Raw genomic sequence first — 14,730 nt, 5'->3', positions numbered from 1 at the left:
TATCTCATGGTTGGTTTGCGCATTTATTACTTATCAATTATCTATTATATATATTTATATATATATATATATATATATATATATATATATATTTGTTGTGTCAAAATTGGTGATCATCTCACTCATCATGTGTTGTTGACAAATTCCATTTTCTACGCATATACAGGTTGTTTGTATTAAAGATTGAAGTTGGACACATAGACAAGACCTTAGGATATAATCAAGATAATCATAATTTGAGCTTATATTTATACATTTAAATTGTTTGTTGTATTTGGATAATGTGTGTATTGTTTGAATAAAATAATTAATTACATATTGTCATTTATATTATGGTAGTATCTTCGAGATGTGAGCAATCGGATCAGGCCCGGCATTTCTGCCTTAGGTTGGGGGTGTGACACTTTCGTAGTGAACATAAATAAACTGAGATACCACCTCCTTCTTGGACCTTAACTCTGAACTTGTCTAATTTGTCACGCTAATAACTATGTTATACTAGGAGACTTAACGTCTCGTAACTTAAAACTTTTATTTTATAACAAACTTTAATTCATGGCATCCTAATATGGTTAAATTATGTTTGCTATTCTCGATAACCAAGTTCTGTTATCACACTCGCTTCTCCGCTGTGATTCAGAATTGGAAACAATGTGCATTTTTTTGTTTGTCGCGTTTTGTTGGTAAATTTGTTTTTTTGTTTAATTTAGGTGTCGTAAACCAATACTGAACGAATTCGTTTCAGTGTGCCACTACAACGCGAGTTTTTTTGCCAATGCATGTGCTTTACCAACTGAATAACCGTTGCTTTAAATATTTTAATTTTTTTTGTATGTTAATTCAACGTTCATATTTTATGTTTAATTCTGGTATCGTTACATATTTAACTGATACTAACTGAATATAAATCGGCTAACCACTGAAACGCTCGGGTTTTACAAGTCGAATAAACATTGTTTTAGATATGTTAATTTTTTAATTATACATTATACGAGTGTGCTACGTTTTTTTGGGTTTTTCTATTATAAATATGTTAATTTGATGAATTTATTTTTTTGTTTAGTTTCGGTACTGCAACAAACGTAGCCAATATCGACTGAATTCGTGTTAACTGTCACACCCCGACCTAAGGCGGAAATGTCGGGGCGTGATCCGATTGCTCGCAGCTCGAAAATACTATCATAATATAAATGTGACAATATCTAATTAATTATTTTATTTCAATTATACACGCAATATCCAAATACAATAAACAATTTAAATATACAAAAATAAGCTCAAATAAAGGTTAACTTGATTATATCCTAAGGTCTTGTCTACATGTCCAACTTCAATCTTCAATAAGCAACCTGCATATGCGTATAAAATGGAGTTTTGTCAACATAAAGTTGAGTGAGAATATCACCAGTTTTGACACAACAATATAAATAAGCGTAGTGTGATAAGTGCGGTAAATATAATCAAACCATAAACAAGTAATGTAGACCGTTGCCAAGCAAATCGGGCGTTGTTCACCAGCAGGAACACCCGCTATATGATTGATTGAATAGTAATCCCAATATACAAATGATTGAATGGTAACACAAGTAAGCAAGTAGCACGTATATTTTATTAAATCACTCACAATAACACGTATGCATTTGTTTGAATATATATAGTATAAAATACTGATATGTACGCATATGTCCCCAAAATGTTTAGAAAAGTTGTAAAATAGGGGAATGATAAACTCACCTTAGATTAAAGACAAGTGAGTATAATAAAGAATAAACGAGTCAACGAATAAACGAGTCGTCCAATACGCGTCAAACGAGATAATCGATTAGAACCTGAATCTTTGAGACATGATAATATAACTAAAAACGAACTCGTGGCCACTAGAATCAATCCAAACAGACGTTTAGAATTTAAGTTATGTTTGTTTTAAGATTTAAGCGAGCTGGTACGGACCTGAATCCGAACAATGAGTCACAAGTCGGAATTTGGTCATTAGCCTTAAAATTTCGTTACGAGAATAAAATTATTCTGGGCCGAACATTGAATCTGAATAGAAGTACGAGAAAACGTTAAGTCAAAATAGTTGACTATTTTGTCCTTTAACGAGTTTTAAACGATTTGACTAGTCAACACCCTTCAACCACTGAAATTGATTGAAGTTTACTGACTAAGTAATATATATGAATGATTTTTATGTTTACAACTTGCCCAGAAAGTGAAAGGATCAACAGAAACGATGAGTGAAAGGTCTGTGTATAAGCAAAGTCAACCGATTAAGCGTGTATCTTCAACGAATCAGCAAAATGTAACATCCTAAAAATTTTAATGATGAATAAAGGAAGTTATGTTTAGTGATTTCGTGTAATTAATTAATATCGGGTAGGGAGCGGGTCTTGGACGTGGATTAATTGAGATGGGTTAAATGAGAATGGGATTTCAGGGATATAAATACCCCCAAAATCCCAAAATATCTTCATTTTCACCAAACTCCCTAACACCCCAAAACACACACACACACCACACGCATACCGCCGCCGGCCGGCCGAGCCAAGGGAAGAGTCGGGCAGGTCCGAGAGAGAGCGATTAGTGTACTAGCAAGTAAACGAGATCCAAACAAGCCCAAAAAGGTATGATTCTTGATCTTTGAAGTTTAAAGATCCAAGCTTTTTAGTGTATAAGCGACCGAAAATGGTCGGGAAGCGTAGTGGGTGATATTGAACCATAGTAAGGGTGTTAAAATCGCTCAAAATGCTGGAAAGAAACCGAACAGCGGCTATCTGGGCAACTTCGCCTGCATCTGGGCAACTTCGCCTTCAAAGCGATGAACTTCGCCTGCAAGCCAAGTTCGCCTGATGAACTTCGCCTGCAAGCTAAGTTCGCCTGATGACAACTTCGCCTGAGGCCAAGTTCGCCTAATTGATAACTTCGCTTACGGCCAAGTTCGCCTGATGACAACTTCGCCTAAAGCCAAGTTCGCCTGATGACAACTTCGCCTAAAGCTAAGTTCGCCTAAGGTTTAACTTCGCCTAAAGCTAAGTTCGCCTAAGGTTTAACTTCGCCTAAAGCCAAGTTCGATTAGGAAGTAAACTAAAAATCTAATGAAAAATGTGTTAAGACAGTTAATGGAAATAAAATTTTTCCAAGCTGACCTGGCAGCTCGACCCCAGCCAGGGGCTCTGCCCCTTGGACCCTGCTAGGGGCTGCCGCCCCTCGACCCCGCTGCCAGGGGCGCTGCCCCCGGACCCCCGTTCGTTGTGGGTCATATAAAGATAGAAATACATTATGAGAAGTGATAGTTAATTGATACGTATACTTGTTATACAGTCAGCCGTGCACAACTGAAGAAAGGAATTACGATTAACGGTGAACGTACCCGTGTTCAGGTGAGTTTCTAGCCCCATTCCTTGTTATGTTTTCGGGGCTGTGTGCATACTTGATGTGTTGTTAATACATTTATCCTAAGTGATAAGTGTATGCCCTATGTGATATATGTGTTATGTAAGAATGATTGCTTGATGGTACGTGAACGATCTTCGGATATTGCACGTACTGTCAGGTTGTAATGCTATGTATAAGGTAAGTATAATATGAATGCGTATGAACGTGATAGAGATAATAAAAGAAGGAAATAATGATGTATGGTCGTATGGTTACGAAAAGGGTACCGAGCCCTAAAAATACTCGGGGTATAATGTATGGTAACGAAGAGGGAATCGAACCCTACTAATATTTGAAAACTAGGGACCAGACCCTTATAATATCTGTGATGTTAGGGACCAGACCCTTATAATATCTGTGATATTAGGGAATCGAACCCTTCTAATATTCGAAACTAGGGACCAGACCCTTATAATATCTGTGATGGTAGGGACCAGACCCTTATAATATCTGTGATGTTAGGGAATCGAACCCTTCTAATATTCGAAAACTAGGGACCAGACCCTTATAATATCTGTGAGGTTATAGGGCGAAAGGCTCTTTAAAACGTATGATTATGTATGTAAAGAAAGTATGAAGGTAACAATGAAAGTAAAAGCACTTAAGTGTGTATGAAAGAAAGTTAAGAGGTTAAGTATGAAATGTAAAGAATGTATTGTATGATTATATGATTAACTAGAACTCACTCAGCGTAGCTGACTTTTAGTATGCACGCAGGTGAGTAGGATGACACAGCTGGCTTGAGCGGGGACACATGGCAGAAGAATAAGAGCCTGGCATCTGAAGACTTAAGATGTTTTAATGTTTTAATGTGAAAGACGAAGGATGTTTTGAGACAAGTTATGAAATATTGTAATGTTTTATGAAAGTTTTATATTCCGCGTAAATGTTTTAATTAACTCTGATATTTAGAACTGTGTTTATGAGTAAATCCAACACGAAAGTAGGGTTACCGGTAACGGGGCCTTACACAAAAACCGAAAGATTTGATGATGATCAGAGGTAGGACGGTTGAGAAGGCTCCTATAGGGTTTGTGTAAAGTGTTATGGCAGGAGATTAGGGGTTGTTTATATAGGAATAGCAATAACGAACCATATTTGGAAGATTTACTCGTTTAAGTAACAAAATACGATTTTAATGAGAATATCGATGTAATAAATCAAATATTTCGTGATTTATCAGTAATTTAAGAATATAGGCTTATATTTTAGTTAAAATCCTTTTCTTGGATCTTAATTCACCAGATTTTTACCTAAAATAAGCGATTTGGATGCTAAAAACAAATTAGGAAACAAAATAAGCTATTTAATGAAAAAATCTAGTACAATAACTAACAAAATTTGGCTTGGACACCAAGAAAACGAAATTGGACCAGCTATAACATTTCTTGGAATTTAAGTTTCGTTAATTTAATCAAAAATAGGAAAGAATTGGCAAAACTAGTCCCTGTAGTCCCGAAAATACGATTTTTGGCTGTTTTAAACGATTTTAAAGGTTTCTAAGGGCTATTTGGCATAATTGAAAGTTATGGAATTATAAAATAAGTTCAACCAAGTTAAATACAAGTTTTAATCAGTTCAAAATATCCGAATTACATTCTCGAATCGGTTTAAACAAATACGAAAAATCTGAGATGTTACAGTCTCCCCTACTTTAGGGAATTTCGTCCCGAAATTAAGAAAAACTAGAACACTATCATTTTTGAAAATAATTAAACTTTTAAGGAAAATATCATAACATGGATCTTCTAATAATCAAAGCAACGCTTCAAATGGCAATCCGATAAGGGCATTTATATATAGGATGTACCAGCGGCGTATCCACCATGTCCTTATCATCTCATCATTTGTACCGTTACCCAAGCTATCTTAAGTTCTAAATCATGACACACAATTGTACATATTATGATTCTCATGCGAGGACATGAATAATTATGTTCCGGACCATAATTACTCTTATCGTCGGATGGTCCGCATAACTCGTTTCATCATGTGGGTTATAAAACATTTAAAACCATCATTTGGAAAGAAGCAAACGTTTTGAAAAAATTTTAAATTCAAGAGATATTTAATAAATGTTTGAGTTTGATTAATAAAATGAGTAAGTTCTAAATATATTTTGCTTACGAGGGAAACAAATTTCGTGAAATAAATGTTATTTATGAATCGTGATAATCGAAACTAAGGAATTGAGGTATAGTTATAAGATGCTAACAAGTCTACTTTGAAGAAGGGAATTTTATTCACGTGATAAAATGCACAAAAGTTAATTTATAACAAATTTTGAAATAGTTAATAGCATGCGGAGTCCTTAAAGATCGTATACTTTAGGAACAAAATTCTTAAGATCGAGAGTATAAGTTTAAACGAAGATTTTGGTGAGTCGATTTTAGTTAGTGGAGAGACATTATGGAATTAAAGGGAAATTGATATAAAGTTTATATCTTTTCAAATTGTGAATTTGAGATGAGATTAATTCGATTAAAATATTCTAAAATATTATAATAATTAGTAATTAATAATTTAAATATTAATGAAAATGAGAAAATATACGTATTTGAATAAATTTTTAATAGATTAAATTGGGAAGCGGATACTCCCGAATCACCGAGATAGTCCTATTCCAATTAAATCTTTAAAATTAGATAAAATATAAGGTAGGTAATTGAAGATATTAAATTAGATTAAATTGGTAATTCTTGGATTCTTCCTTTTTCACAAAATCGTTATAAATATTTAGGAAATAAGTAAATTGAATTATCAATGATTTATAATGGAAATTCAAGTAAATAACAAATTTTATTGTGATACCAAAATAAGATGTGAAATAATATAATAAAATAAGATAGACGTGAGGCTAGAAATGCATGAACCACCATGATTATTCTAGCACCTACGAAGTTTATCATTAAACATTCAAATTTTTCATTATATCAAAAATCAAAGTGGGAAGTTGAAGTATTTATGAACCATCGTTTTAATTTCAACCAAATAACGAAACTTATTCTATGGAGATTTAATCAAAAAGTCAACTTATTGATAAAGTTAAATTAATTAATGGTTGATTTTTAATTTAAATATGAAAAATAAATTTAGAGGATAATAATAAAATTTACCATAATTGAATTTTAATAATAAACATTTATAAAATGGAAAGTAAGTTGTGAAAACTAATATGAAGTTGAAGAAAGACAGGAAGTAATAAAATATTTATAGTTAAAATTGAGGGTAAGGATTTAAATGCACTTAGAAATTTATAGTTTAAGAATATGGATATAAATAAGAAAAATGATTTAAATTATATTTTGACGGTATGAGTTAGTATAAGATTTCTTGTTCGAGATATTTTAGTTTTGTCGAGATTGGCAGTCGTTTGGTTAACGGAATACAGCAGCAACTCCTTGTTGATTCTAGTAGTCGAACGACAATCACAAGAAGCGGGTGAATGATGTTGATTACGATGATTGATTCATAGGAAAGACATTCTATGAGGACCAAAGATGAAACTTTATAAGATGATGGGTAAGTTATGGAAATGAGTCAATGTGGAACAATAGAGAAGTGTAGTAGAATTGTGCAAGTGATGACTCGAGGACGAGTCAGAATTCAAAATAATGTATATAATTTTGAAGCATTTAAGTAAATGAACAATTTTTATAAAATTTTCCAAGAACAAAATAACCAAACATATTAAACGAGTTGACCTCCCATGAGCTTTCCATGACAATTTGAATGGCCCAACTAAATAAAGCAACATAAAGTTTGTGAATTGGCCTCCCATGAGCGTTCCATTGCAATTTGTTGGCCCAATTCAAATAACGAGTAACAAACAATTGAGTCGTTCAGCCCATGAGCGTATACATGGTATTTAACTGACCTAACTAATTAACAAATTATCGAACCAATGGAGTTGTTCGGACCATGAGCGTTACATTGCATTTAACCGACCCAACTAAATATCTAATATACATATCAAATAAATTTAAAATAACTAAAAATACAATTTGGAAGTATAATCGTTTAGCCAGTTATGTTTACCACGCAATCGTTTAGCCGGTTACGGGTACCACTTAAAGTTACGGTTGTACGACATTTGTCAAACCCGCATGCTTCAAGGTGAATGAGCAAAACAAAACACGGGAATTTTTAAGGAATTTCCCACAATAAAAGATAATCTACCAAAATTAGAGGATTTAAAAATATTTTGAAAGTGAGGCATAATCTCGGAATTTGTGTGTGTGTGTGTGTGTGCAATACAATGATAAGATAAAATATAATAAAATAATTAATCTAATTAAGCTGTAAAAAATTAAATAGCACATAAGACGGTTTAGATAAGCACGTATAGGGTTCCTAATCATATGTCTAGGACCATTTCTAACGACCTATCTTATAACCTTTGGCTTTGATACCAATCTGTCACACCCCGACCTAAAGCGGAAATGTCGGGGCGTGATCCGATTGCTCACAGCTCGAAGATACTATCATAATATAAATGTGACAATATCTAATTAATTATTTTATTTCAATTATACACACAATATCCAAATACAATAAACAATTTAAATATACAAATATAAGCTCAAATAAAGGTTAACTTGATTATATCCTAAGGTCTTATCTACATGTCCAACTTCAATCTTCAATACAAGCAACCTGCATATGCGTATAAAATGGAGTTTTGTCAACATAAAGTTGAGTGAGAATATCACCAGTTTTGACACAACAATATAAATAAGCATAGTGTGATAAGTGCGGTAAATATAATCAAACCATAAACAAGTAATGTAGACCGTTGCCAAGCGAATCGGGCGTTGGTCACCAGCAGGAACACCCGCTATATGATTGATTGAATAGTAATCCCAATATAAAAATGATTGAACGGTAACACAAGTAAGCAAGTAGCACGTATGTTTTATTAAATCACTCACAATAACACGTATGCATTTGTTTGAATATATATATTATAAAATACGGATACATACGCATATGTCCCCAAAACATTTAGAAAAGTTGTAAAATAGGGGAATGATAAACTCACCTTAGATTAAAGACAAGTGAGTATAATTAAGAATAAACGAGTCAACGAATAAGCGAGTCGTCCAATACGACTCAAACGAGATAATCGATCAGAACCTGAATCTTTGAGACATGATAATATAAGTAAAAAACGAACTCGTGACCGCTGGAATCAATCCAAACAGACGTTTAGAATTTAAGTTATGTTTGTTTTAAGATGTAAGCGAGCTGGTACGGACCAGAATCCGAACAGCGAGTCTGAAGTCGGGTTTTGGTCATTGGCCTTAAAATTTCTTCACGAGAATAAAAGTCTTTTGGACCAAATATTGAATCCAACCAGAAGTATGAGAAAACGTTAATTCAAAATAGTTCACTATTTTGTCCTTTAACGAGTTTTAAACGATTTAACCAGTCAACACCCTTCAACCACCAAAATTGATTGAAATTTATTGACTAAGTAATATATATAGATGATTTCTATGTTTACAACTTACCCGAAAAGTGAAAGGATCAACAGAAACGATGAGTCAAAGGTCGGTGCATAAGCAAAGTCAACTGATTAAGCGTGTATCTTCAACGAATCAGCAAAAACCGAAGGATTTGATGATGACCAGAGGTAGGACGGCTGAGAAGGCTCCTATAAGGTTTGTGTAAAGTGCTATGGCAGGTGATTAGGGATTGATTATATAGGAATAGCAATAACGAACCATATTTGGAATATTTACTCGTTTAAGTAACAAAATACGATTTTAATGAGAATATCGATGTAATAAATCAAATATTTCATGATTTATCAGTAATTTAAGAATATAGGCTTATATTTTAGTTAAAATCGTTTTCTTGGGCCTTAATTCACCTGATTTTTACCTAAAATAAGCGATTTGGATGCTAAAAACAAATTATGAAACAGTATAAGCTATTTAATGAGAAAATCTAGTACAATAACTAACAAAATTTGGCTTGGACACCAAGAAAATAAAATTGGACTAGCTATAACATTTCTTGGAGTTTAAGTTTCGTTAATTTAATCGAAAATAGGAAAGAATTGGCAAAACTAGTCCCTATAGTTCCTGAAAATGCAATTTTTAGCCGTTTTAAATGATTTTAAAGGTTTCTAAGGGTTATTTTGCACAATTGAAAGTTATGGAATTATATAATAAGTTAATACAAGTTTTAATCAGTTCAAAAGATCCGAATTACATTCTCAAATCGGTTTAAACAAATACGAAAAATCCGAGATGTTACATTGACTAGCCACGGCAATGCCCGTGTTTTACCCACTGAATCGCTACGCAATGCTAGGGTTGTCAATTGAGCACTCATCTAAAACACGATAATACTTATTAATAAAAAAAATGCGCTATATTATTTTACTAGGATAGGTACCCGTGTAAAACACGGGTTAGAATAAATAAATTTATTATAATAACAACACAACGTGAAATATAAAAAATACGGTCAACATATATAAAGATATAATATATGGTAGAATACACAAATACACAATATGGACATAAAGAGTTGAAAATTTATAAATCTCTAAATATTTCTTTGTATACAATATGTGTAATTTTATTTGTAACTTTATCCTCCATATTAAAAACTAGTTTTAGAGCCCGTGTCACACACTTGATTTTCCAAATTATAAAATTACAAGTAAAACAAATAATTAAATAACGTATTTGAAAAAATATATTACATCTATGTCTGAATCTATAATATTTGTACATTTAATTTTATTTATATCACAAAAGGATTTTTTTTAAATGAACTTAATAAAAAAATGCACGTACAAATTCTATCTTTTATCTGTTTGACATTTTTAAGCCAACACTTTGAATCCGTAACAAATTTGATGATAAATCTATTTGTATTCTCAAACTTTTAAAAATACTCAGATTTCTTATTTTTTTACCTGTAACAAATTTTGATCCTAACTGTAGTTAACTTGTACCAAACAATTTATGTACCAACTTTTGACCCATAAAAATCAAATTTAAGTTCCACAAAAAACCCGGAACAATCCTAGATAGAAATACTAAGAAATAAAATATGATAAACCTTGTTATTTCTGAAAGTGATTGGTATATACTATCTTTACGTTTTATGTAACGCCTGTAAATTTCGTTAATCGGCTCGATCGTTTATAAATGTTTGTTTAAAAGCCGGGATTTCATATTTATAATTTAGGAACCTTGTAATATGTTTTAAAAGTCATTTATCCTCCTTCTTGCCCTAGACATCACCTCTTATAACTTAAATAATTATATTAATATGTAGCACCCGCTAATTTTCGTTTAACGACATGCACGTTGTACAGTTTGTATGTTAGTCGGGTTTTAATATTTAAAGGTTGAAGGGTCTCTTGTGGCTATTCTAATAGTTCATTTATTAACCTTTGGAAACAAGACGTCGCATTTTGCAAGTTGGAGGGCCTAAATGTAAATATTTCATGTCATAAACCCTAACTTTCTTCTTCTTTCTCCTGGTCTGGTCCAATCGTAAGTCTCCATCTAGCCATCTCTTTGGTTTTTGTGCAGCTCCAGCCAAGTTCCATCCATTCCTCATCTAATTCAAGGTTGGTCCTACCCTAATACAAGTTTTTTTCACCATTAAACCCTTTATTGAACCCTAGATATGTTATAAACATGCTAGGGTTTGAGTTTTGATTAAACAGTTGCTGACAGATTCTTACTCGTTTATTGTTTGGTCTGTAACTCGATGGAAATTTATTGTTTTTGATCGATTCTTGTATCTATGAAATTCTACTTTGAGTCTAGTTTCCAGAAAGGTATAATATATTATTTTTGGACGAGATTTGAATGTTTTTTATGATTTATACAAACGGGTGTCAAAGCTGATGTGGGGTGACGGATTCTGGTTTGTCTTCCCGGCATCATAACTCTTTTTTGACAAGTCCAAATTGGTTGAATCCACTTCTTGAAGTTCAAATTTTGAGTTAAGATTACAACCCAATTGGAATCGCTTAATTTGGTTTGGTTAGGATTTTTAAACAATTAAAACACTTTTGCTACGCGCTGAAGTAGCTGCACTTACCTTTCTGTGTTGGAGGAATTTTTATGATTTTTCTTTGCATTGGAAAAATATAACAAAAATAATTTTAAAAGCCTAAGACATTTATTAAACTCAGGTAAAAATTTCATAATTTATTTCCATGGTTTTCCTATGTAATTAAATGCATCTTCGCATACTAAAATCTGCATGTTATACTCGTTGTTGATCGATAAGTTCGTTTTAGGCTTAACCGGTGGATGTTCAATTGTGTTCTTGTCGGGGCTGTTTGAAGTGAGCTTTTTCTCCGTCATCTTCCTAGGTATGTCATATGTGTTATACCTTAGTATCGTGGGCTATGAAGCTCGTTTGATTGATCAATTGTCAATAGATTGAAAAACAAGGATTTCGTTTGTCTAGTTTGTTGATTGTTGCGTTTAGCGCGTTGTTTGAGGGAATTAACAACCAATTCAGATTACGTAGCCTAGGTATGTTATACGGGCTGTGAAAAACTAAAATTTTATATTAATGGGCATGAATTGGTTGTCGGTTACTCAAACGGGTCGGTACAACGCAAATTCGCGTTTATTGGTAGTTTGTGCGTTGTGCTTGCGAGTTACCAACCCATCCAACTCGTGTAGTGTCGTGTGGGCTAGTAGGCTATGAATTTATCAAATTGGGTCCACACGGGGCTGATTTGGATGTTAAATGCCTAAACAACTCTTAAACGCGCACATTCGTCTCCTCTAGCAACTCCCGGTGGCAATTTGGGAATTCTTTATTTCCGGGATTTTAAAAGGGTGGTTTTGGTAAATATAAGGCCCCAGGGGCTGTTGTAATTGAAATTGGTAAGGATGAGGCTTAGGTAACTCAAACCATGTTAGAACACCTCGTAGGATAAACGAGTCGGTACGGTTTAGTTAGTAATCTTTGTATGCAATCCGACAGGTTGTGAATTGTGGATTTGATTAGAGGTTCTCTAGATCGTTGTTGATTGGGTGCCTCGTGTCTGGTGAGTTCATGATGCCCCTTGTCACTCTTTTCATGTTTTGGGCTAGCATACACATCGTATTACAATCTTACCCGATTTTACTCGTTTAAACTCTTTGGATGGTATTGCATAGCCTTATTTGTATTTGTGGACTTATGAAACTATGTGTGAATTATATTCTATGCCTTAGGATATTTGAGACTCGTTTATGGTCATATATTCCTCAAGGTTATATATATTACTTATGGCCTAGGCTCAAGGATATAGGCTTACTCGTATCATAGCATGTCTTGAGATGATATTTATGAATGTATACGCATGTGTTACTTTATGACCATAGGTTTACTTTTAGTATGGTATATTTTGGAATGATGTGTGTGTGTGTGTGTGTATATATATATACGTATGTTTATACATGCGTTATTTTATGGCCAATTATTGGCGATGTTAATTAGTCGTTATCGACTAAGGATATTTGCGTATGCCTACTTTGTGTTTGCATACGTTGGATGGAATGTTACGTGTTTGGGTTGTACGTGTGCTCGACCCTGATGTTATTACTCGGATGTTACGTGTTTGGGTTGTACGTGTGCTCGACCCTGATGTTATTACTCGGATGTTACGTGTTTGGGTTGTACGTGTTCTCGACCCTGATGTTATTACTTGGATGAGGCATAGGGATATAATTATATAGATATATAAGTATGACTACTTATGGTTCATTATGGCCTAACTGTTCATATCCCGTATTATATTTAAACTCTTGGAATGTTTTATATAATGTTGTTTATTAAAAACTTGAACTCACTCAGCTCAAGCTGACTTTGTGTGTATGTTAGTGTGAGTTTCAGGTTAAAAGGAGGATGCTTACCGCTTGGATGTGCTCGAGACTACTCAGTCGGTTGAAGGCATAGCTAGTTAGGAAAATTTAATAATGAAGACTGTTTATTTTTAAGTTATTACTTAACGCATTTAAATTTGGTTTTGGGCATATTTCCCGGTTTTTGGGAACTTGTTTTAGTGCTTGTGAATTTCCGTTGATTTTATACTCTGAACTAGTTTTTAAAATGAAATGGGTTGCCTTGAGTTTAAAAGAAAATTTTGTTAAGTTTTGGGAATCTTGGCACTTATTATTCCGCTGTTATTTACTCTGAATCGGTTTTAAATAAAATGAAATTTTTCTTGGTTTTAAATTTTTATAAGTTTCTTGTATGATTACCAACTATAGGATTCCCGGGATTCGGGGTCTTACATTTTAACATATATATAGTTTACTAAATTAACCGAAAAATAAATGAATAGATTTAAAGCATAGATTTATAATTTATATGACATTTTATGATGATAATAATAATAAAAATAATAGATAAATTGATTGATTTAAAAAAATATGGATCGACTTTTAAGCATATATTTATAATTTAATGATTAAAAAATAACTTTGTAAAATAAAAGCATATTCGAGTTCTATTTTTTTTATAATCTCCCACAATATACATAGTACAATATATTAATGATAACATTTAAAATTATATGATTTTTCAATCTTTGACAAACATGGTTTATTGTTGATTTTTGGATTCACCAAGTATTTTGGAATATATAGTAAAAGAATATTTTAATATTTATTTTTATAAAAATAGAAATATAAATAGAGTATAAAAGGAAAGTGAATAATTATTGATCTATTACATATATTAAGGTTAATTAAGTTAGTTTTGGAGGGAAAAGAATGGGGAGAATTAACCAAAACATGACAAGTGTCCACAATTATTTTACTTTATTAGAATACGTAGATTAGTAGTTTCACTTTATTTTTTTATTTCAATTCTAGATAATTGAACACATAATTGATCATGTGTTAAAACAAGTTGTCTCAAAAATAAACAAACCATCTAAAGCGATTGGCCTTAGCTTTTATTATTCTTTATTGCAAAACGAACATAAAGTGGAAATTTTCTTTTTTGAAGTTTGAAATTTATGAATTAATTAAATCAACGTAAAAATGAGTTACTTATAAAAGCTTAATATTAATAACTAATACAATATATTTATATAAAATAGAATAATATATTTATGTTGGTATTAAGTTTTATAAACTAGAATAATTATTAAAAAGAGAAATAATAAATTAAAAAGAATAAAAGAATAAAATATAAAACTATTAATAAGAAAAATAAATATTTATGTAATATGAGAGATAGGTGAGAAAATATTGTTAGGATCACTCATGCGTGATTACATATGGCATTAAAACCCCATGTAAAACACAG

The sequence above is a fragment of the Bidens hawaiensis genome, unplaced genomic scaffold (assembly GCF_021521415.1).
Source record: "Bidens hawaiensis isolate Kalapana, Puna unplaced genomic scaffold, B.hawaiensis_p1.1 tig00029322_1, whole genome shotgun sequence".
NCBI classification, from domain to species: Eukaryota; Viridiplantae; Streptophyta; class Magnoliopsida; order Asterales; family Asteraceae; genus Bidens; species Bidens hawaiensis.
This window is presented reverse-complemented; position numbering follows the sequence as displayed.